Source organism: Emydura macquarii, unplaced genomic scaffold, assembly GCF_026122565.2.
Source record: "Emydura macquarii macquarii isolate MOO-44397 ecotype Brisbane River unplaced genomic scaffold, CSIRO-AGI_Emac_v2 contig_1483, whole genome shotgun sequence".
Classification (NCBI taxonomy): domain Eukaryota; kingdom Metazoa; phylum Chordata; order Testudines; family Chelidae; genus Emydura; species Emydura macquarii.
Window position 1 is genome coordinate 11,214,458 of NW_027131620.1, and position 22,705 is coordinate 11,237,162.

Consider the following 22,705-nt stretch of genomic DNA (forward strand, 5'->3'; position numbering starts at 1 on the left):
ACTTTGGTATTTTGAAATTGTTCCGATTTGGAATGAAACCAAATTTACTAATGCAGCTGCTGACTGAAATTGAATTTCTTGTCAGTTTCACACCAGTTCTATTCTGAGAGCCCTGCCAGGTTTCCAGGCTCTCACTTCCATGGCAAGGTACTTGTAAGCCCAGAACCTGGCTACAGCTGGAGTTTGCAGGGCTTCCAGGCTTCCTGCTCTGGAGTTGGGAGCCAAGTCCTAACCAGAGCATCAGCTTTCATAGATTCCAAGGCCAGAATGGACCATTGTTAACATCTAGTCTGACCTCCTGTACAACACACACCAGATCACTGATACACATGTTAAATAGCATAGGGCCCAGAACAGATCAGTGTGGGACCCAACTAGAAACACACCCGCTTGATGATGATTCCCTAGAGAGATGATGAGATCTAGAGAGACAAGGTGGATGAGATAATATCTTTTATTGGACCAATTTAGTTCACTTTTAATCTACTTAATGTGTGTCATGTTAATTTTATATTGTTGTAGTTTTTTAATCAAAATGTTGTGTGGTACCAATTCAAACACCTTACAGAAGTCTCAGTATAGTGCATCAGCACTCTTACTTTTATCAGCCAAACTTGTGATCTCACCAGAAAAGGTATCAAGTTGGTTTGACAGGATCTATTTTCTATAAACCAATGTTGATTGACATTAATTACCCTCCTTTAATTCTTTATTAATTGAGTCCTGTATCAGCAGCTCCATTATCTTGCCTGGGATCAATGTCAGACTGACAGGGCTATAATCACTCTGGTCATCCTGTTTACCCTTTAAAAATATTGGCACAATGTTAGCTTTCTTTCAGTCTTCTGGAACTTCCCCAGTGTTCCAAGACATATTAAAAATCAACATTAATGGTCCAGTGAGCTCCTCAGCCAGCTCCTTTTGAATGCAAGTTATCTAAAGAAATCTGATTTTATTAGGTGCTATTTAACATCCTTCTGAGATACTAGTGGAATGCAAAGAGTGTTAGCAAGTGATGAGACTACATCATCTGTTTTTTTTTCTCCCCCATAAACAAGCCAGAAATATTTATTGAAAACCTTCTGCCTTTTCTGCATTATTATCGATAATTCTACCATTTCCATCTAGTAATAGACCAATATCATTGTCAGCATTCTTTTTGTTCCTAATATACTTAACATACTTCTTATTATTATCCTTAGCTCTGCTGGCCATAGAGTCTCCTTGTGTCTCTTGGCTTCCTTTATCAATTTTCTACAATTCTTAGCTTCTGATTTATATAAATTAATATCAACTTCTTTCTTTCATTTGTTTTACATATTAAATGCCTTCCCTTCCCCTCTAAACCAAGTCATTTTAAAAAACCAATATAATCTTTTTCCTTGATTGTGGGACTGTGGCTTTTGGGCATCTAGTAAAATATTCTTAAACAATTTCCAATTCATATTCACATTTTTCTGATTAAATTCTTCCTCCCAGCTGATTTGGCTCGCAATTGTTTTCAGCTTTGTGAGAGTAGTCCCTTTAAAGCACCAACTGCATATATTAATGGTTTAGATTTTATTCTGTTTGCACATTATAAATCGTTCTTGACCAGTTCCTCTTTATCTGACGAGATCTAATATAGTATTTCCCCCGTGTTTGGTGCAACATATTTGAGCTAGGAAATTGTCATCTATGATATCTAGAAATTCTAAAGATGTTTTAGTACTGACAGCATGAGTCCTCTAGCATATGTCACTCAAACTGAAGTTCCCCATGATCACACAGTTCTTTTTCCCTATACATTATAGATAGGCACCTAAGGACCTGATTGCCTTGTTCTGTAGTGTGATTTGGTGGGCTGTAAAAAAACACCAACTAATACGTCATCTTGTTCTTGATCCGTTATGTTGAAAAGCATTCAAGATAGTTTTCTTTCAAATGATCAGTGACTTGGAAACAGGTAATGCTATTTTTGACATAGAGTGCCACTCTGCCTCCCATTTTGCCCACTCAGCCCTTCCTAAATAATTTATAACCATTGATTTTAATATTCAAGTTGTGCATATCATCCCACCACATTTTAGTAAAACCAACTATATCACATTTATGCTCATAAATGAGCAAATCCAGTGCCTTACCCAGACTCTTAGCATTGGTGTATAGGCAATTAAAGAATTTCTTCTCTTCATGTGCTTTGATTCCTTGATTTATTTTGTTCTCAACATCTTGATTCTGTGCTAAATGACTGCTCAGATCTTCCCTCTTTTTACTATCTTCTTTTGTTACTAGTTTAACTATCTTATGGCAACTCTAGACAGCCAGTTCCTGAGATAGACGCCATCCAAACTATACAGCCTCTCTTCCCATAGAAGGTGGACCAGCATTCCGCAGAACCACAACCCTCCACCTCTTATCTAGCCAGTGGTTCACATCCAGCATTTTCTGCATTCTGCCTTTGTTTGTTTGTTCATGGGACAGGAAAGATCTCAGAGAAGATCGTGTGGACATTCTTCAGCACACTTCCAAGTTCCCTGAAGTCATGTATTATCTGTAAGATATCCTGCAATGCAGTGTCATTAATGCTGATATGAACCATCACCTGTGGATCCTTGTTCATCGACATAGAAGCCTATCCATCTTAGAGTGATGTCTTGTGCCTTGGCTCCAGGCAGACAGCACACTGTCTTGTTGTCCACTTGTCTGTTGCAGAATGTTCTTTTGATCCTTCCTAGTATTGAATCCCTAGCAAGGATCATCTGTCTTGCTTAGATGGTTGGAGAACTCTTTGTGGACAAACTTACTTTTCTTACAGGTTGGACTGAGCTGCTATCCACAGATGTGTCCTATACATCTCTCCATTCCCTTGGACCAGCTAGATCTTGAAAGGTACTATCCACAGTTTTCACATTGAGGACCTGGGATTGGTTAGAGGCTTCTAGCTGTGTGGAATTCCTTCGGGTCCTCTTCTCTGTGCAGTACAAACAGCTGTGTAGATGTTCAGGCTCACACTGGACCTTGCTGTGTAGATGCACTTTCAGCTACTTACTCAGGGACCCATGGCCCAGCTATGCAGATCTGACACTGAGAACAGTCAAACAACCAACCCACAGATGGACCAAATGCACCACTCACCAAGCCCCAGTATCTCAAGCACAGAGTCTGCAGTTACATCCTCTGACCTCACTGGTTAGCCATCTCTGCAGCTGGCAGCCTGGAAACCCTGAGAGCCCTGGTCTGCCTGGAGCTGCAGACACTGGAAGCCTGGGACCCAGCTCAGACATCCAAATCCAGTGCTGATCCAAGCATCCAAATGTGGGATTGTGGATGCGCTAGTAAGACACTCATATTTGCAAAGATAGCATAGTGTGTCTACAAGGCAGTGTTCTTAGTGGTGTAATTATAGGACTGTGAGTCAGGAAGACCTGGATTCCTTTTCTGGCTCTGTCACTGATTTACCTCACAACTGCAAGAAAATCACTTAATCTCGGTGTACCTCAGTTTACCTAGCTATAAAATGGTCTAAACAATAATTACTCGCTGGGATAGTGTAAAGATTAGATAACGTCCATAAAGTGATATGAAATCTGCACGTGAAAGGCAGTAAAGAAGTACAAGATAATAATATAATACAGTACGACTTTTCCATAGAGATCAGCTCCAGGAATCCCAATCCTAGAGCAATTTTACCTCTCTCCCACTCCCATGCTTTTTTAGTGTAGCCTCTTGGTTTGGGATCCAAACTTGCTAATATTTTTAAAGCAAACGTTGCATCTTGTCTGAATCTTAGCCCATGTGTAGCTTTTAAGTGTAGATCAAGATGAAATGTATGCATTGTCTACTTTTAAAAAGCATGATCTTTCCTGACCCTAAATCAAACCTGTTTTTGGAAACATCTCCATGGCGACACACAACTAATTTCATTCGCATTACCAGAGTTATCAAGAGATTGACTGCAAAATCTTGTGATAAATATAAAATAACATTGTGGTGTGTCATGCTGCACCAGAGATCAGGCTTTTACAGTAAGATGCTATGTCACACTTAACACAATCCAATATGTACTTATCAAAAAAATTAAAAATGTACAGGTTTATTTCCATGTATGCCCCTACCAAATATATGTAGCAATTTATCATAGTAATTAGGTGCTTTCACTAAAACCATACCTTTCTAAAGCACCAATGGAAAAATGTTTTGCCAGCAAACTTCTATTTCAGAAGGCTGGCATCTATTTAGCTTCTAGACATACCTTCAGTATTATTCTTTTCCTAAGAAACTCCTTTGGATTCACAGTGTGTTGTGCTATAATGATATTAAAGCATGTTATTTTAATGAATGTGTGATTCCATTTCTGTTGTGAAAGAAGCAACCTTTTGTTACAGACAGATACGGTCATTTCAATTCTGGGCTGGAGCCAACAAAATTGCCAGTGATTCAAGATGTAGTGATATGTGCACTGACATAAATCAAAAATGTTTGATCACATTCTGCTGATTATTAATTGTAGTCTACCCTATTATGTGGTGAATTTATTTTACATCGGTAGACCTTTGTCTTGTATGTCAGCTATTGATCAGTTGGTCAGAGTGAGTTAGGATTTCTAGCTTTTCCCCCCACAGTGTATATAAGTAATACACAATTTCTTACACCTCTCATTGAATGTGCCCAATTCAGAATAATATCTTGCAAATATACACTGTGGTCCTGATTCTACCTCCCTTGAAATCAGTGGCAAAACCCCATTGAGGCAAATGGTGCAGGATCAGGCCCCATGGGTGAAATCCTGGCCCCACTGAAGTCAGTAGGGATTCTGCCATTGTTGTCTATGTGCAGAGGAGCTGGAACAGTATGTATAGTGGGGGTGCTGAAAGCCATTAAACCAAACTAGAAATCCTATATATAATGGAAACCACTTCAAACCAGGGGTGCAGCAGCACCCCCCGCACCCCTAGTTCCAGCACCTATGTCAGTGTGGCTCAAATTACATCCCAGGTATATATCCTTTGTGACGGGGCACCTGCCCCTCACTGGCCTGGAAAGGGTTAAGAGGGCCCTTGGAGAGGCTGCGTGAAAGGTAGCCAATGGGAAGGGGTTGTGTAGCAGCCAATCAGGGCCCAGGAGGCCAGTATAAAAGGGAGCTGCAGAGTACTGCAAACAGAGTAACTCCCAGGAGCTTGAAGAGGGAGAATTGTCAGCACCATGGACAGAGCATTGGCAGGCTCCTGGGACTCTGTGGAGTCAAGTGCCATGAAGCACGGGTGGAGAAGGTACTGGGGAAGTCGTCTAGGGAAATCTATGGATGAGTTGCAGGGGAGATGCTGCACACACAGGGTCCCTGGGTGGGCCTAGGTCCCTCCTCCATCCCCAATTGCCATAGGAGTGGTAGCAGGACTGCAGTGGCCATGAAGGGAAGTGGTGAGAAATAACTACAGAATCCCCTGGAAGGGGGACATGGATTGTGACTCAGCTGGAGGGCTGAGTCGTGAGAAGGAGGGTCTAGTGGAGCCAGGATGAAGGGTGGGACACCACAGAGAGGGGCATCTGCCTGGTTGAGAGCTGATTTCCCAGATAGCCAGCAGGAGGTGCCAAGGGAGTGAGTCAACTGTGTTACATCCTGCCTCCAGGGAAACTAATTGCAATACTCCCACTTCCTTCCCTAGGTTCAGGAGTAGGCCCAAAATGTCTAATATTTTAAATATATAAGACCTGATTGTCTAATCTCACTTGAATGTGTTTATATCCACTGGCTTCACTTACATTACTTCTGATTTATGCTCGTGAGAGAGCAGTCAGAACCATGGATTTTAGTGTGCCTGTCATCATAAACTTTAAGTTCCCTTTCCTGGATAGGTGGACCCCATCTCTGCTTAGCAGTCCTTTCTGGAACATCATCCCCTGGTCAAGGAAGCCAAAGCCCTCTTGGTGACACCATCCTCACAGCCAGGCATTCACCTGTAGGATGCATCTGTCTCTGCCTGGGCCTCTACTCTTGACTGGAAGGATCAAAGAGAACACCACCTGTGTCCCTAGCTCTTTCACCCTTACTCCCAGAGCCCTGTAGTCACTTGCTCAGGGTCATACCTTGCATGGGATAGTAGTCAGAGGACTGAATGATCCTTGACAATCCCTCCTGTAATGTCTCCAATACAGGCTCCTGGCAGGCAGCATACCTCCTGAGATGCCACATTAAGCTGACGGATGGGTGCCTCTGTCTCTGAGTCACTAACTACCACTACCCCATGTTTAACTCCCAGCCTTGAGAGTACATGGCTTCTCCTCCTCCACCTTTTGGGGATGATTCTTCATCGCTCATTGTCAGGGCAGTGTAATGGTTCTTCATCACTTTTTGGTGGGTGGGTTGGGAGTAGGGGAGGAGCACTGCCTGCTGCCAGAAGTAAACAGCAGCTAGTGTCCTCCCTGTGACATCACCATCAGTTCAGCTGTTGGACTAATTTAGCTAATGGACTTGGGGCCTGATCCTCCATAGGATCATGCTGATTAGCATTCTCTTCCAGAAAGACAACCCTTCCTGGATTGGCAGTTCTGCTTTTTTTTTTCATTAGCTGTCATTTTCTGAGCCTGATTTAGATAATCTGTTCTGCTAGCTAATGGCTGCTTCTCTTACTATATCTTGCAAAGGATGCCCCTGACAGTTCCTAGGTCATTACTTAAATAATGGAAAAGATTGCAGACATTATTTTAAGATTAAGCAAGAACATTTAGCTCTATGCTCTTATTCCGGGGATAGCAGAGCTGTGAAGGCACTCATGGTAGTTTTTATTCTCTTACCAATCACTTGAATCTAATTTTTAATAATTGTCAAGATGGGGGAATAAGCTAGACTGCCATGTAAGCCTCAACTCCTCTGAGCTCTTAATGTGGGATAGCAGCCTTGCTCTCAGAGGGAAATAATTCCTCAACCCTCTCCTTTTTCAGATCTATCCTTTAAACTTGCTGCTTCTACAAGGCCCATTAACCACTTTCCCACACTACAAAGTGATGGTGGGAAAAAATAATGAAAATACTGTCACACTGTCTGAATAAGGGGGGCCTTGAGGTGTATTCAGGAGCTCTGATTACTTCTTTCTACACCAGTCTCGCATTGGGGGTATCACGCTGGGTAGATTGGGAGGGGGGGCTTTTGTTTGACATCAGTATGTCAATCATGTTAATTATGATATGCCATGTCAAGTACTGTTAGAAAGGTTATAATGTGCTAAGTTAGATGTTCATGTGTGATTTGTGAAATGGAAGTTATAGATATGTTTGATATAGCTGTATTTCAAATGGTGCTGTCTGGGTAATGACTCAGACAGGATGGCTGCAGAACAGTAGCCTGCTTAATGGCCCATTAAGACATTCCCAGGTGCAAAGGGCCCAGGGGAAGAAACCAGAGATGTACCTGATGAGTCACCAGAACTTGCCCATGTGACTCTGAACTCTATTTTGGTTCCTGTAAAACTCTACAAACCACATGGCCAGGGCCAGAGAGTATATAAGTCAGAGGCCTTGGGAATCCACTTTGTCTTCAGTCACCAGTCTCTCAGTTGGGACTCAGCTTCAAACACCTATCTACCTCTGAATCAAGTCAGTGATCCCTCTCCTTGACCAAGTGTGGATTGTGGAGTTCAGTGATAATGAGACTTCTCTATAAAAGCTGCAAGGGCCCCTTGCTTACCATGTCTGGAAGGCCACTCTGACCCCTCTGATATGTACAGATTGGACTGCAGGTCTGGCTGTCCCTTGACCATGAAAGGGAGTTCTCTTTTACATTGCAACATATTTCTTTTACTACTTTGGGTCAGCTAATAATGGCAGCTTTGTGCTTTGCTTTTCTTACAGTCAACACCTCAGCCTTCAGCCCACCTTGCAGAACTCCTGCTGAGAGACTTTCCCAGAGTAGGAAGCGGGGTGGTGGTGGTAGGGGACATAAGATGACATGTTCAGCAAACTAATGAATGCCTTTACAGCTGCTGACATAGAGCTCAGAGCCTGGAGGATGTCCTTGTCTGGAAAAACTAGAGAGGGACATGGAACGCAGAAGATCAGCATCAGAGTGTGATAGGTACCAGGAGATGTTGCCTATTGTGACGGATCAGTCCAACATGCTGAGGGATCAGGTAGAGCTCCAGGAAGAGCAGCAGCAGAACACTCCCTCTGCAGCCCCTCCAAAAGGCTTAACTGACACCCAGTTGCTTATCAGCCCCCCACCTCCAAGCCCTCTAGGAGGAGCTTTGAGCAGGGTGCAGTACCTACTGCACTCCACACCAGTGGAGGCAAGCAGAAGGACAGGATGGCCCCTTTTAAGAACTGCACACAACCACCATTGCTTACACAGTGACACTTAACAGTGTTAAGTTATCCTCCTCCTCCTTCCCCACCCCCCATTAAAACAGGTCACAAATAAAACTCTGTAACATTAAAAAACACCTGTCTTTATTCATTCATAGCGTGGGTGGGGAGAGAAGGGGAGGGGCTGCTAGTGCAAGGGTGGGGAAAGGGAAAGAAAGGCACAACAGAGACAGACATTACTGCAGTTAATTGCTAAACCAGTTTTTCAGTGCTTCCCATAGGCAAAGCGCTCCACGGCTGGCTCTGAGCGTAGCGCTAGAATGTGGCTGCTCAAAATTAGTGGCCAGCCTGTCAGCCTCCACCGCCCAATCGTGGGGGAACTTTCTCCCCTTCGTTTCACACAGATTATAGAGCGCACAGCCTGCTGTGGTAACTGATGCGATGTTCTTTTCACTAATGTCAAGCCTGCACTTTATATACCCGCGAGGGCGTGGCTGACAACATTCGAGGAGGTTTGAGGAAAATGTAGCTCTCAAAGTCTGGAAGGTTCCATGAGATTCTACAAAGGTTCAGAACATTCTAGGAGGTTAGTGAAAAATGAATCCATATATAGAACACCTTAAACATTTTACTTCAGACATTCTAGTTTCCCTTTTTGTTGCTAATAACAAAAGCAGCATCCCAGGCAGTTACCTGCCCCTAAATCTGGCCATGTCCTCATCCCCTCCCTATTCTGTACTTTTAATTCTGCTAGGAATTTCCAAAACCCTTTTGTGTAACATAAAAAAAATTCATAAGTATTAATTTGGAAACAGTTTATGGAATTTAGCTTTGTCTCCAGAAACTGGGCTCTCAGCTGCCATCATGCCAGCAGCTTTTTGTCTATTAGTCTGGGGGAAGAAAAAAGAAACAAGTGAGACTAGTTAGTGTAATAGATCCAGACCCTGAGAAGAGCATGTGGTGCAGCTTGACACAGTTTGAGTAAATTGGAGTGAACGTAGATGAAGGTTCCCATTGTTCAGAAATAACACGGCATGTTTCACTGCCTCTGCTTTTGGCTTTGCAGAGGCATCTTAGAGAGAAGAAGAATTATCTTATGACAATGGAGGATTCTCTTCCAAATGGTTCAGTACAATTAAGAACACATTCAGGAACCCCAGGGGCAGGGCCAGCTTTAGACCAAATGGCTCCCCACTCCATTTGTTAAACGTTTGAATGCCTTATTTTTTATTGCATTTGTAGCCCATTTCATGATTGGGCTCCATCACTTTCATCACATTTCCATTCCTTATCTCCAGGTAATCTGCTAATTCCTTAGTAATAGGACTTCCATCATTTACGCTTCCCTCCTCAATTTCTTCTGCACTGGGATGATCACTACTGCCTAAAGCCTGGTCTATGTTTTGTTTTAGATATTTTCCCATCAGATTTGCCCCTGCTGCAAAGAGATTGCAATTGAGCTTTTCGCTTCCTAGACTGAGCTCCTGTGGGCTTCTTCGGGGGTATCTTTTATTTTCTACAGGGGAAAACAGACAGGATTAGGGAGTAGAGAAAAAGTCATTGTTCCACAATCTTAAAGTCATCAAACATTAGGTGTTAAGCATAGCAAAAGAAGAAACAGTATTTCTTGTATGTTGTTGATACACAAACTAGCTGAAGATAGGTGTTCCCCTGCTATTGTGTATGCAGGGCCCAGTCTAGTAGGTGTGATCAGAGCATGTTCAAACAGGAGTCTCCAAATAATTAATTTTGGAGTCTTTTACGACTTTTAGTGCATGATGACTGTGGAATTGGGATACCGGCCACTTAAATGCTGGGACAATGGCTCCATGTTTGCAGCTGAAGGGGCAATAGTTATTGAACGCCCACGGACTTCATTAGCCATTATGTTAACATACACACTGTTGGGTACTAAACATTTTATCCCCGGTCTGTGGAGTAGGAATATGAATTAGAATAGCCTCTGAGAGAGAGGCTGGTAAATGAAGGCGGAATAAATGTAATTTTTCATTTGAGGCACAAACAAATTGCCACAGACCAGTATTGCAAAATAGCCAATTATGTTGTTTTGCTTCTTAACGCACTTTTTCCTCCACAGTTTGTTAATAGAAGTCTTACAGCACCACCCGCACATTGTGTTTATTTTGTGGGTTTTTTTCTGCGAATGTTTCTGATCAGTGGGCAGCTTTGTATAGGGTCTGTACTGGTGATGAGTACTGTTAGTTTTCACTCTCTTCTCTATAATGGTTAGTGTTGCATTTCTTGAATCTTTCACTGATTAATCCTGTGCAGCAGATTGGCTTGCACACCATCTTGGGTTGGCTTTTGTTGTTGTTGGAATAACAACCCAGCCCACTGAGAGAGACCAGACCTGTGATACCTGATGATATCAGAACAAAGTACAGTCTATTTAAATTCCTTGTAGGGAAAACAACCTTTTCTACATATAAATAAAGGGAAAAAACAGATGAGGTAAAGTGGTCTGTGTAGTGGACAAGGTACATAGACGTTCAATTTTTCCAGTTTTTCTCTGAGTCCCTGTGGAATGGGCTACAATAAGCTCTTGAAGCCATCTAGAATACAGATATTTGTCCACAGAATGCATGATTAGAACAAAGGTTTTTAATGAACACACTGATCTTAATTGCAAGATGGAAGGAGTGTGCAGAATTACCTGGTATACTCATGCAAATGTAGGAATTACAGGCTCACTGGTTGTATGCCTAATCCCAATGATGCAGGTGCCACTTAGGCATGCACCTTTAAAAACGTGGATTTCAATTTTACAGCCGTTACAGCCATAAATGGCGAAGGAATGTTTTGCCGTAAAGGAAAGACTGTCAGTATTGAAAGAAAATCTGACTATGAATGCATAGCTTTAAAAGAGAGAAACCACATTTAAAGTAGCACAGCTTTCTTCACATTTATTTTAGCCTAGGAATGCATGATTTTCATCTAATCAGAACAAATGAAAAGACGGTTAGGACACTGTCAACTTAAATGTTTTGAAATTGACTGACTAATTACAAGTAATATCCAATTACTGATGGAACTAGCTGCATGCTTATCCAGCCCCTTTGGTATGTCTTTAATTTTTAGAACAAATCTGTTAAAAGTATTGTATTAGTCTTTTAGCTCTTCAGCTGCTGTATACAAGAATCTTTTAGCAAGGGAGAAACTGACTGAGAGCCTGAGCCAGAGCCCATTGAAGTTAATAGGAATCTTCATTGGATTTTGAATTAGACATTAGCTTCAATTCCTGTGTATTCAGACATCAGTACAGGACTGCCAAATCCATGATGTAGGCAAATGTAAGAAAAGGATTTTTTTCTAACTTCATTCTGTTTATAGCAATATTGCAGATGGTTTGATGTTATATTCAGTGTTAAGTAAGGGTGGAAATAGTATAAAAACTTCATAGCCATTTTATTTACTATGTCATATTTTCTATTTAGACATCAATTTTTCAGGAGACGTGATTTCTTAAAGATTTTTTAAACAATTATTTTGATCATGAAGACCATTCAGTGTTTGACCTGCTTATAGTGCACTCATATTTTTTACACGATTTTTCTAAACACTGTATTATATGGTCTGTTAAATCTTGTATTAAAACATGAATGCTCGTATTATAGTAGTCAGAATATATTTTTGAAATGATATTTGTGTTTATACTTAGGATAGCTATTTTCTCTCTCTTATTAAATTAGCCATTATATAATGAATTAAGAATAATTGTCACATTAGAAGAGAAGTATTATTTCAGTGCTTCAGAACTATTTTTGAATAAGGGTAGTTACAAAGGGAAATAGATAAAAAGGAGCTATCACATAGCTGTAATAATCTGGAAAGTTTTATTCCCTGAGCCAAATTCTCTTCCCCTTAACTCTATTGACATTAGTAGAGTAACACAAGCAAAGAACTGGCTCTCCTTATTTCTAACCAGAAAGTTGAAGGACATAAACTAGAGCAGAGGTTCCCAAACTTTTCTCATTGCATACCCCCTTCCAGATCTACCAGCTGCCTGCATACCCTCTTCCAGTTCTACCAGTTGCCCGTTGTCCCCTATCCTCCTCATCACGGATACTTTGTGCGGTGTTCTTAACACTGCCTGTCTTTAGCCATCTGTCCATATTTCACTGTTACATACTGATATAGTGAGACATATACAACCGAAACCCCTCCCAACCCTAACTAAGTTCTGAGCTCAGTTAGACTATTCAGTTGCTCAGTAACTGAACCTGCACTGTATGGTGATTGGAGGTGAGGGCTCTGTAGGTTAGTGTCTCTGTGTTCTCATTGGTACATCTTGAAGTAAATTAACTACCGTATTTTATATAACAAATTCCCACACAGTTTTAAAGCTTTGTCTGAGTAGCTTATTATGAAAATGCAGTAAATAAAATAATAAATTTCCCCCAGAGATGTCTCACCTACCCCCAGGGATGTGTACCACAATTTTGGGAAGCCCTGAACTAGGTTGCCCACTTCATTGCTTATGTAGGCCAAGCTATACGCCGAATGAGAGAGAGGAGTATATTAAGCTGCTGCCTGATATTTGTAGGCATCAGCAGGAGGTGCCAGAGATTTCTGTCTGCAACACCACATAGGCATGCTAGTGACCTGATTGTCTTCTCACTTACACCTGTGGAAATCAGGCTTTTGGGTTTTCCAGTATTCACCAAAATCAACAGAGTCCCATGGAGACCTAAAACATTGTCTGAAATCTTGGAATTGATGGGATACAGTGTTCAAAAGTTATTGCATGACAGACAGAGTTGGAGAATGCCATTGAGTTGAACATATGGCTTAGCTTTGCTTGGCCAAAGAAAGACACCAAAGACTTATCCTCCCCACCAGGTATAACACAGGATACAGTGCATGCTGGTAGGAGACATTTATGAGATTCTTAGACAGCTATCCAGCCTGATAGAATATATTTAATATAGTTTATAGTAATATGTTTAAAAATTGATGAGAGTTCTTCTATTGACTTCAATAGGCTTTGGAGCAGGGCCTACATCTGCTAGTTGTTTACTTTAGTATGGCATCTAAGCATATAATTTCAGGCCAAATTTTCAATAGTACAAGTTTACGTGTACTTGACTTTTGCATGTGAAATCTCCAATGTGTACACAAACTGCAACTTGTTGGCGTGGTGTACCTATGCCTTTGAAGATTTAGGCCTCATGTTCTAGTTATTTCCTCTTAATACCTGTCCCATAAAACACACAGTTTTCTCAACACTTGCTTTCTGAGCATTAAATTAGCTGTTTCTGGATATCCCTCATAGCCTTAAACTGTCCTGTAATTCCACTCTTCTAAAATGCTGGTTAGGCGATCCAATTAATTACAGTGATCAAATAGAGATAATTAGAGAAATTCTGTATATAATTTCATTTGACTTGTCTCATTAGCAGATGGCCATTTAGCTTCATTACACTTAGTGTCTACAAAAACTAAATATTTTAACATGTACAATTTAGAATGTAAATATTTAAGTTATATTGCTACTTGGTCTTCATAGCCTGTAATAAGACTCGGTATAAATTACTTTAAATCTCTGTATTCTGACATAAGTTTGGGGACACTTTCAGCTTAGTTGTTCTATGAATCCCACCAATATTTGAACTATTTGTCGCACAGAGTAACAGTGAAAACTGGGCACCCAAGCCCCATTGAAAGTCAATAGGAGTTTGGGCCCTAACTCAAAGAAGCATTTCTGAAACTTCCATCCCTAGACAGTATATTATAGTTAGCTATCTGAGGAAGTGGGGGAGAGGGGCTAAATGACTTGGCAGGTCTCTTAAATCTCTCATTTATATGGATGCCCTTGGGTATACACACACACACAACTCCAGATCCTATTAAGTGCATCAGATATATTTATTTCCAACCTGTAGCAGAGAACATTTCTTTGCACTTTTGAAGTTATGAACTCACCCTGACATGTCACTTAATAGAGACATCGGACAATACTTAAGCAGAGGCAGAGGAAGTTGAAGCCATTACACTTTGAGTATTGCATGAAATAACAAAACCGTATTGATTGAAAGATGATTGAGTCTATTTTTAGTGTGGAGACCTCTGACTTTTCCTTTGTTCAAGAATATATAATTATTTTATGCTGTAATTATCATTTTTTACTTCCACATTTGCATGATTTTCTTTCAACAGGTGTCATAATTATTATCTAGCCACAGAAATTCAAACCCAGCCTAGCGCCTGTGTAAAAAACGTCATGTTGACTGAGCTGTGAGCTCTGTAATTTTCATTTCTCTTAGCATTTGACTCAGAATTTAACTTTTTTTTCCCCCAGAGATTTGAACTTACAAATCTTTGAGTATTAGTCTGATGTTTTCTTTGGTCTTCCTACTGTGCTATTTTATAGTTTTTAGAGCTGTTTTTTTAAAAAAACAAAAGAGAATATGCTTTTTGGGAAATAATAAAAATGTAGTAGCTTTATCATATGCATGCAGTATAACTCCTAATAAAACCAAATTACGTAATTTGGTGCTTCAAAGATTGTTTGCATTATTATTATACCCACAGGTTTATTATATGCACATAATTTTGCTCACAGGATGGGATTTCTTAAAGGGTAAAAGAGTCAGTGCATATATTATAAAACAATCAATTGAAATTTAAAATTCTCTCTCACACACACCCTTCAATTTTAAAATTTTCAGCACAGCTTCTTCCCCATACAAGTTTCTACTTTCTATAAAACAGGTTCTGCCTAATTAAGTCAAAGGGTGTTTTAGCTTTGACTTAGTTAATGCCAGGAGTTGATCCTTTGATTTGGCATTTTACTGATTTTTTTTTTCATATGATCTATTCTCTTTTGTTTACAATCAATTTAGATAACAAATTATTTGAAATAATTCACTTTTGTAAATTTCTAAAATAGTCTACTAAGCTTGGCTTAGTTTTTCAAAACTACTTGTATGCAAAAATACATACTTAAATTGCACATGCAGTCATGCCAAATGAGCATCTGAATGACCATTCATCAATCTAGTTCCTCATTTGTGAGGTCAGTTAACGAAATCGCAGATGCAATCTTGGTAAGAGTTCATGCCATTACACTTACAGTTTTTCACATGGATTTTTGAATATGTGTGTCTTCATTTTTTAACTTTGAACTTACAGGGAGAAATCATTACATTTGGCCTCCAAAAGCACAGAAGGGGGAAGAGCTGTCAAAAGATACTCAGGAAATGGGATGAGCTATTTATGCTTGAGCATTCTAATGAGCAATGTGACAGTTGCTTCTGTGCACAAATAAGAATAGCTCTTGACTGAAAGAGCACACCTTTTGCATAGAAAAGGGTGAGTCCCATCCATATATAAAAAGTCTGAACTCAAATGTGGTGGTGTTTTTAACTCGATTTGGTTAGCCTAAAAGCGGGGGTATAGGCTAAAGCTGAAGTGCAACTCGGCAACTGCTAACATAACTACTCTGACATGTGGACTCTGGCTGGTGCCACTTGAGTGCCTCTAGTTCTCCTACATTTTCCCACATTTCTCCCTGTGTGCCCAGGAAGAATGATGGTATATTTCCACAGAAGTCTTAGTGCCTCATATGAGTGAATACATTTAGTTCCCACTCTGAGAAACCGAATTGGATCTTCAAATCGTTCTTCCTTCCCCCATCAGAACAGGCACAAATTTTGTCTGCAAATCAAATGGATAATGCAAATTATTCTCCAATTGTCAAAAATTGCCTACTTTTGAGTATTTTAAAAAGATTGTTCCAGATAGACCCCCGCACACATCCTTTTTCTCAATTTCCTGCCAGTCAGAGGGCTAATTACCATAAATTAAACCACATGTTATCTCAGTTTCTCTCATGGTTCCATAGCACAGCTAGAAGACAAAACTGAATTGTAAAAACCTCATGCAGGAAGTTTAAACACTAGATTTTCACAACTGTACTCTAATTTTTGCATTAGTTTGCCATGATTGTATTGAAAGCTATGGTGACTGGTCACTCAAATGACCAGTTAGATGTCAAATTGGTACTTGTACAAGTGATTATCATGTCATGCATGATCACAGTAATTGCATGTACAATGTGCATACTCAAATGTGTGGTGTTGCGCAACCACAATTTTGAAATTCAGGCTCATAACATTTTGTGATTCAACTATGCCAAACTGCCAACCTGAAAATATAAGAACAGGGAGTAACTGTGGAAAATACATTGCCTTCTGTGATGAGATGACTGGCACTGTGGATGTGGGGAAAGCAGTGGACATGATATATCTTGACTTTAGCAAAGCTTTTGATATAGTCTCCCACAGAATTCTTGCAAGCAAGTTAAAGAAGTATGGGTTGGATGAATTGTCCAAAAAGGTGGATAGAAAGCTGGCTAGATCAGGCTCAGTGGGTAGTGATCAACGACTTGATGTCTAGTTGGCATCGGTAATAAGTGGAGTGCCTCAGGGGTCGGTCCTGGGGCCAGTTTTGTTCAGCATCTTCATTAATGATCTGGAGGATGGAGTGGATTGCACCCTCAGCAAGTTTGTAGATAGGCTGGAGGGTAGGGATAAGATACAGAGTGACCTAGACAAATTGCAGAATTGGGCCAAAAGAAATCTGATGAAGTTCAACAATGACAAGTGCAGAGTCCTATGCAATGCTACAGATTGGGGACTGACTTCCTAGGCAGCAGTTATGCAGAAAAGGACATGGGGGTTACAGTGGACAAGAAGCTGGATATGAGTCAACAGTGTGCCCTTATTGCCAAAAAGACTAATGGCATATTGGGCTGCAATAGTAGGAGCATTGTCAGTAGATCAAGAGAAGTGGTGATTCCCTCTATTCAGCATTGGTAAGGCCATAGTTGGAATATTGTGTCCATTCCCCCTCTTCCCCCCACTACAGGAAGGATGTGGATAAATTGGAGAGAGTGCAGCAGAATGATTAGCAGACTAGAGCACATGACTTATGAGGACAGGCTGATGGAACTAGGCTTGTTTAGTCTGCAGAAGAGAATAGTGAAGGGGGATTTGATAGTGGCCTTCAACTACCTGAAGGGGAGTTCCAGGGAGGATGGAGCTAGGCTATTCTCAGTGGTAGCAGATGACAGAACAAGGAGCAATGGAGGAGGTCTAGGTTGGATATTAGGAAAAAAATGTTCACTAGGAGGGTGGTGAAGCACTGGAATGGATTACCCAGGAAGGTGGTGGAGTCTCCATCCTTAGAGGATTTTAAGGCCTGGCTTTATGAAGCCCTAGTTGGGATGATTTAGTTGGGATTAGTCCTGCTTTGAATAGGGGGTTGGACTAGATGACCTCCTGAGGTCCCTTCCAACACTAATACTCCGATTCTATGATTGCCTAAATTTAAGAGCATAGTTTGCATCTCTTTGTTATGCTGAATGACACACTTATCTGTTTAAATAGATGGCTGTATCACATTATAAAAATGTACTGCTGTAATGGTCTAGTGCAATGCACATTAGAATAGTGATAGTGCTTTGTTTGGCTGATTACTGTAGAATGCAGTAGGATTTCTTTTTTATGGTCCAGATTTTCAACAGTTCAAGTTCAATAAACTCTTATACGTGAGTGGAAATCATGATTTGTGCATTCATATAGGTAAATTTACTGTAAGGGCAGGCCTTTTAGATGGCCTTGCTTTCTAGCATAGGTACACAATAGATTTTGAGCTCCTAAGCAGGGGTGTAGCCAGAAGTGATTTTTTGGCAGGGCCTGTGACTGACATGGGCAGGCCAGCCAAAAAACAAGTGCTTCCCGAACTGCCTGCTTTCGATCACATGACCGGAAGCAGGAAGTTCGGAAAGTGACCAGCCAAGGAACTAAGCTGCTGGCGTCCAGTTGCCAAGGTAGCTTAAGCAGCGCATCAGGCTAAGCTGCTGCTAACGCTCTGCTTAAGCTACCTTGGTAACTGGAGGCCGTAGGGCAGCTTAGTGATTCTCAGCAGGTCACTTCCTGAACAGGTCGCTTCCATGTGGCTGGAAGCAGGAAGTTCAGGAAGCCACCAGTCGAGAAAGCTCCAGTTGTCAAGATAGCTTAAGCAGAGCTTGGGTGGGCCTGCTTTCAAAGTGAGTGATATGACACAACAGACCATAGACCATAGACAGACCATAGGATGCACTACTACTACTGACCTGTGAAGAAATCATGTAAAAATAATAAAAACAGTACAAAAATGGGGGAAAGTAAAATACATTTCAAAACAAAAGTTTTATTTTGAAATGGAATTTTTCTTCAATTAAATTTTCCAAAATGCAATTTTTTCATTTAAATATTTGTTTTCCCAGGGAATTTTATTGAAATCACTATTTAAAAAAAAAGTTTAATCAAAACAATATTTTCTGAGAGCAAACGGTTTCAACACGTTTTTTGATCAGTTCCAGTATCCCCATTTTACAGATGTGGAGGAGAGGCACAGAAATTAAATAAAAAATATCCACTAATCTTGGGTGCTGAATTTGAGACACCAAGCACCAGATTTCTTCAGAGTAGTTAGCACAATATAGTACTTTATATATTTAAGCACAGCTCCCATTGATTTTAGTTGCAGTTGAGTGCTGAGCACTCCTGCAAATCAGACCCTAAGGTCTGAAGCTGGGCACCTGTAAAATGAGAAACACAGAAGTAAACGTTTGGTTTAAGTGACTTGGTAAGCATCACACTGGACCCCTGTGGAAGAAGCAGGGATAGAATCCAATTCTCCAAGGCAGCATTCAATTACCTTAACCATGAGAACCTCCTTTCTCTTTCTGAAATCACTTGTCTTTCACTATACACCTTCCAGGTTCTGCAACAAATGAGGCAATAACTCGGTGGATAGCTTTCTTTTCAACAGCAAAATGTTCGAGCTCTTGAGTACAGCAAAGTAATGTCTTGCTAACTCACATAAAAGGAAGGGGAGGATGTGTTGTAGGTCCCTTTCTCCATGATACCATTTGAATGTGTCAAACTGTGCTTCCTTTACAACCGCTTCCTTGACTAGACAACCCTAACTTATCCCAAAGCCGTTGCATTCTTTGTACTGAATGAGGCAGGATGTCCTCTGGAAAAAGTAGCATGTGATCATGTAATTAAACATTCTCTCATAACGCATATACATAACAGGACCAAATTAAGATTGCATGGGCAACCTTAAGTCTGGCATTTCCTAACTTTTGAGTGTTGAAATTTGCAACCTTAATGTTTTTTTAATGTAGTGTTTTGGATGTAATATTACATTTACAAAACTTGTACAACTCCAGTATTCATTATAGTTACACTTTGTTAGTTAGAACAGGACCAGATTTTTTCAGCAACTTGCCATGACCTTCAGTAAAAAGTCAGTAAAAATTCAAGTTCTTCTCAGCGTGATATATTTTATAGTCCACCTTAATTCTGGCATTTCCAGGTTGTTTGCTGCTAAAATCCAACCTGAATGTTTTTAATGTAGTTTTTTTGTGTACAATTTCCTACATTGTTTTTTCAGTTTGCTTTTTTAAAACAAACTCCATTACATGGCATCATGTTGACACCCTCATGGTTAATCAGGGCTTTAGTTCCACTGCACAGATAAATCTGCCACTAGAGCCGATGGAATAACTGGTGACAGTAGTGTTTTCATCCTCTGTGTGGACCAGCACTAAGTGGGGGTGGGACATACACTTTGCCATTGGGTTTTACAGACGTTTGCTGGCAGCAGAGAAATGTTGATGAGACACAGGACTCTTGGGTTCCATTCCAGGTTCTGGAGGGGAGTGTGCCTATTTGTCACAGACTCTTCCACCCGTTCCTCCTAAGCTTGCTCCTTTCTGCCCCGTGCCCCCCAACTAGTGCCTGTCCCAGTCCTATCACTTCGTCATCCCTGGCTTCTTGACCCAGGCCCACTCTCCTCAGCTAGCCAGGCCAGATTCTGCTCCTCAGGCTTCTTATCCCAGTCTCCTTGCTTAGCCAGTCCTAATCTTCCCCTCTAGGATCGCTGTCTGAATCCCAGTCTCTTCTCCCAAATCCCAGTTTCTCCCAGTTCCAGTCTCTTTGACCATCCAGTTCTAGTCCCCCTCCCAATCCTTATCTGATCTCTCTCCCCCCTGCCCAGTCAGTCTCTCTCTCTCTCTCTCTCTCTCTCTCTCTCTCCACGCTCTTCATCCTATCTCATTCTCCCCCACCTCCTCCCTGGCTCCTTGTCCCAGTCTCTTCCCCTGCCCAGTCCTAGTTCTCCTCCCAGCACTCCAGATCTGTCTCTCCTCCTCCATGTCCCTCCCACTTGTTCAAGGTCCCAGTCCTCACCCAGCTCCTTGTCCAACTTCAGTGTTCCCCACCACCAACCAAATGGCTCCCAATCCCTCCTGTTTCCCTCACTGGTTCTTGATCCCTGTCTTTCCCCCACATGAATCTCAGTCTCTTTACACAACCAGTCCCAGCATCCCTGGCCAATGAGTCTCTGGTTCCCAATCCTAGTCGTCTTGCCAGCCCAGTCCCAGACCGTTAGCATTCATCTCATCTGGGCTGGTTAGGATTCTACACGAATGTCAGCATGCATAGAATATAGCTTCATGTTACATACTAAGAAAAGCATCTAATTGAGGCTTCCTCCTGGCTCCCAATCTCCTTGCCCTTCCAGTACAGGTTCTGTTTCACCAGACTCCTTGTCCCAATCTATTTCTTTCCCTCCTCCCTGTTCTTGCTTTTGGCCCTGCTGCATTTGAATTAGACAGCTTCTTTCTCCATGCTACCTGAGTGCCACTGAGATCACAAGAGAGACAGGCGCCTTGCTTCCAGTTTGAGCATCGGGTCCCACCCCGACCTGGAGTAGCAGTTACAGAGAAAGTCCTTCGGAACCCACCTGTCACTGTTGCCCTGTGCTGAAGTGCACTCTGTTGCTCAGTGGGGATTGCAGATCTGCCGTCTGGTCACCTGTAGGAGCTGAGGGAATGGAACATGCTCATTTGTGGGGATGGTTCATGTGCAGTCTGGTGGGCACTAGGAACCATAAGAGGCATGAACGTGCTTAGCGAGGATGAATCTTGGGAGATTTTAGCTGTTAAACTCTAGTAAGATTCTCCTGAGCATGTGCAAATGGCAGTATTTCAAAGGCTTGTAACTTGGCCAAAGCTGGATGGATTTTCATGGGGATAGCTAAAGGCACATCCCTACACCAAGCCTTCCCCCCTGCTGCAGCCAAATGTCAAGTCTCTCTTCCAAAGCATGGAAGCACTAGAGCATTTCAAAGAAAAGGTCACAAGATTTTCTTTTAACATGACCAAAACAATGTATTTTACTCTCTCATCCTTGATAATGGCCGAATCATTTTGACTTAAAAAATAAAAAAAAATTCAGCCTGAGGCAGACACCCAGTATGGAAAATTTCAGCCCAGTTAAAGTTTGACAAGATTATATGCAACTGGAAAGAAGGTCTTATAATACAAAGCGTCAGGGAATCTTAACGATAAACCAGTCCTGCCTGTAATATTAAAGTGTTCAAGTTAGAAATTACACACCTCCAATAGTTCCATGTGTTGTTGTAGCAGATGAAAGTGAAAATTCTGACCCCAACATGTGTGATCTCCTTTGCCACTTTTTATTAGTTATAAAATGTGGAGATAGCACACTGTAACATTGTTCTATGGAAATATTTTTTCTTTGCTGGGGAACATAGTATTTTCCTATATAATTTTTTCTTATCTTACATTTGGGTTTGCTCAGTGAAAGATTGCTAACGGAAGGTGGAGTAACTGGCTCATGCAAGGATATGCCATAAAGAATATTATTTATTTGTATTCAGATAGGACCTAGGGACATTGACCAGCAGTGAGGACCCACTGTGCTAGACACTATACAAACATAGAAAGATGTAAAGCTGACTGACAAGCTAAAGACAAGACTAACACAAGTAGACAGACAACAAATTAATAAAGATGTATAGGAAGTAGAATCTATTGGTGAAAGCAAGGGACTTGGAGCCAGGACTGTGGGGTTCCAGTCCTGGTTGTGACACTCATCGTGGCTGGCCTTCAGTGAATCATAGAATAGTAAGACTGGTAGGGACCTCAAGAGGTCTTTTTGTCCAGTCCCCTGCACTTAAGGCAGGACTAAGCGTTATCTATACCATCCCTGACAGGTTTCTGTCCAAATTACTCGTAAAAATCTCCTGAGGTAATTTATTCCAGTGCTTAACTACCCTGACAGGACGTTTTTCCTAATATCCAATCCAAACCGCCCTTGCTGCAATTTAAGCCTATTTCCTCAGAAGTGAAGGAGAACAATTTTTCTCCCTCCTCCTTATAACCTTTTTTGTACTTGAAAAGAGTTATCACGTCCTCCTTCAAGTCGTCTCTTCTCCGGACTAAGCAAACCCAATATTCTCTGGACTTTCTCCAATTTGTCCACATCTTTTCTGAAATGTGGCGCTCAGAACAGGACACAATGTTCCAGTTGAGGCCTAATCAGCG

The 22,705-nt window shown here is 41.3% G+C and overlaps 1 long non-coding RNA gene across 1 annotated transcript; it reads left to right on the forward strand.

Moving 5' to 3' along the window:
• The first annotated feature begins 5,161 nt into the window (after positions 1–5,161).
• Positions 5,162–6,119, forward strand: LOC137157350 (uncharacterized). Its single transcript, XR_010921084.1, has 2 exons — positions 5,162–5,252; positions 5,836–6,119. It is a non-coding gene; the product is annotated as an uncharacterized lncRNA (long non-coding RNA).
• Positions 6,120–22,705: the final 16,586 nt, after the last annotated feature.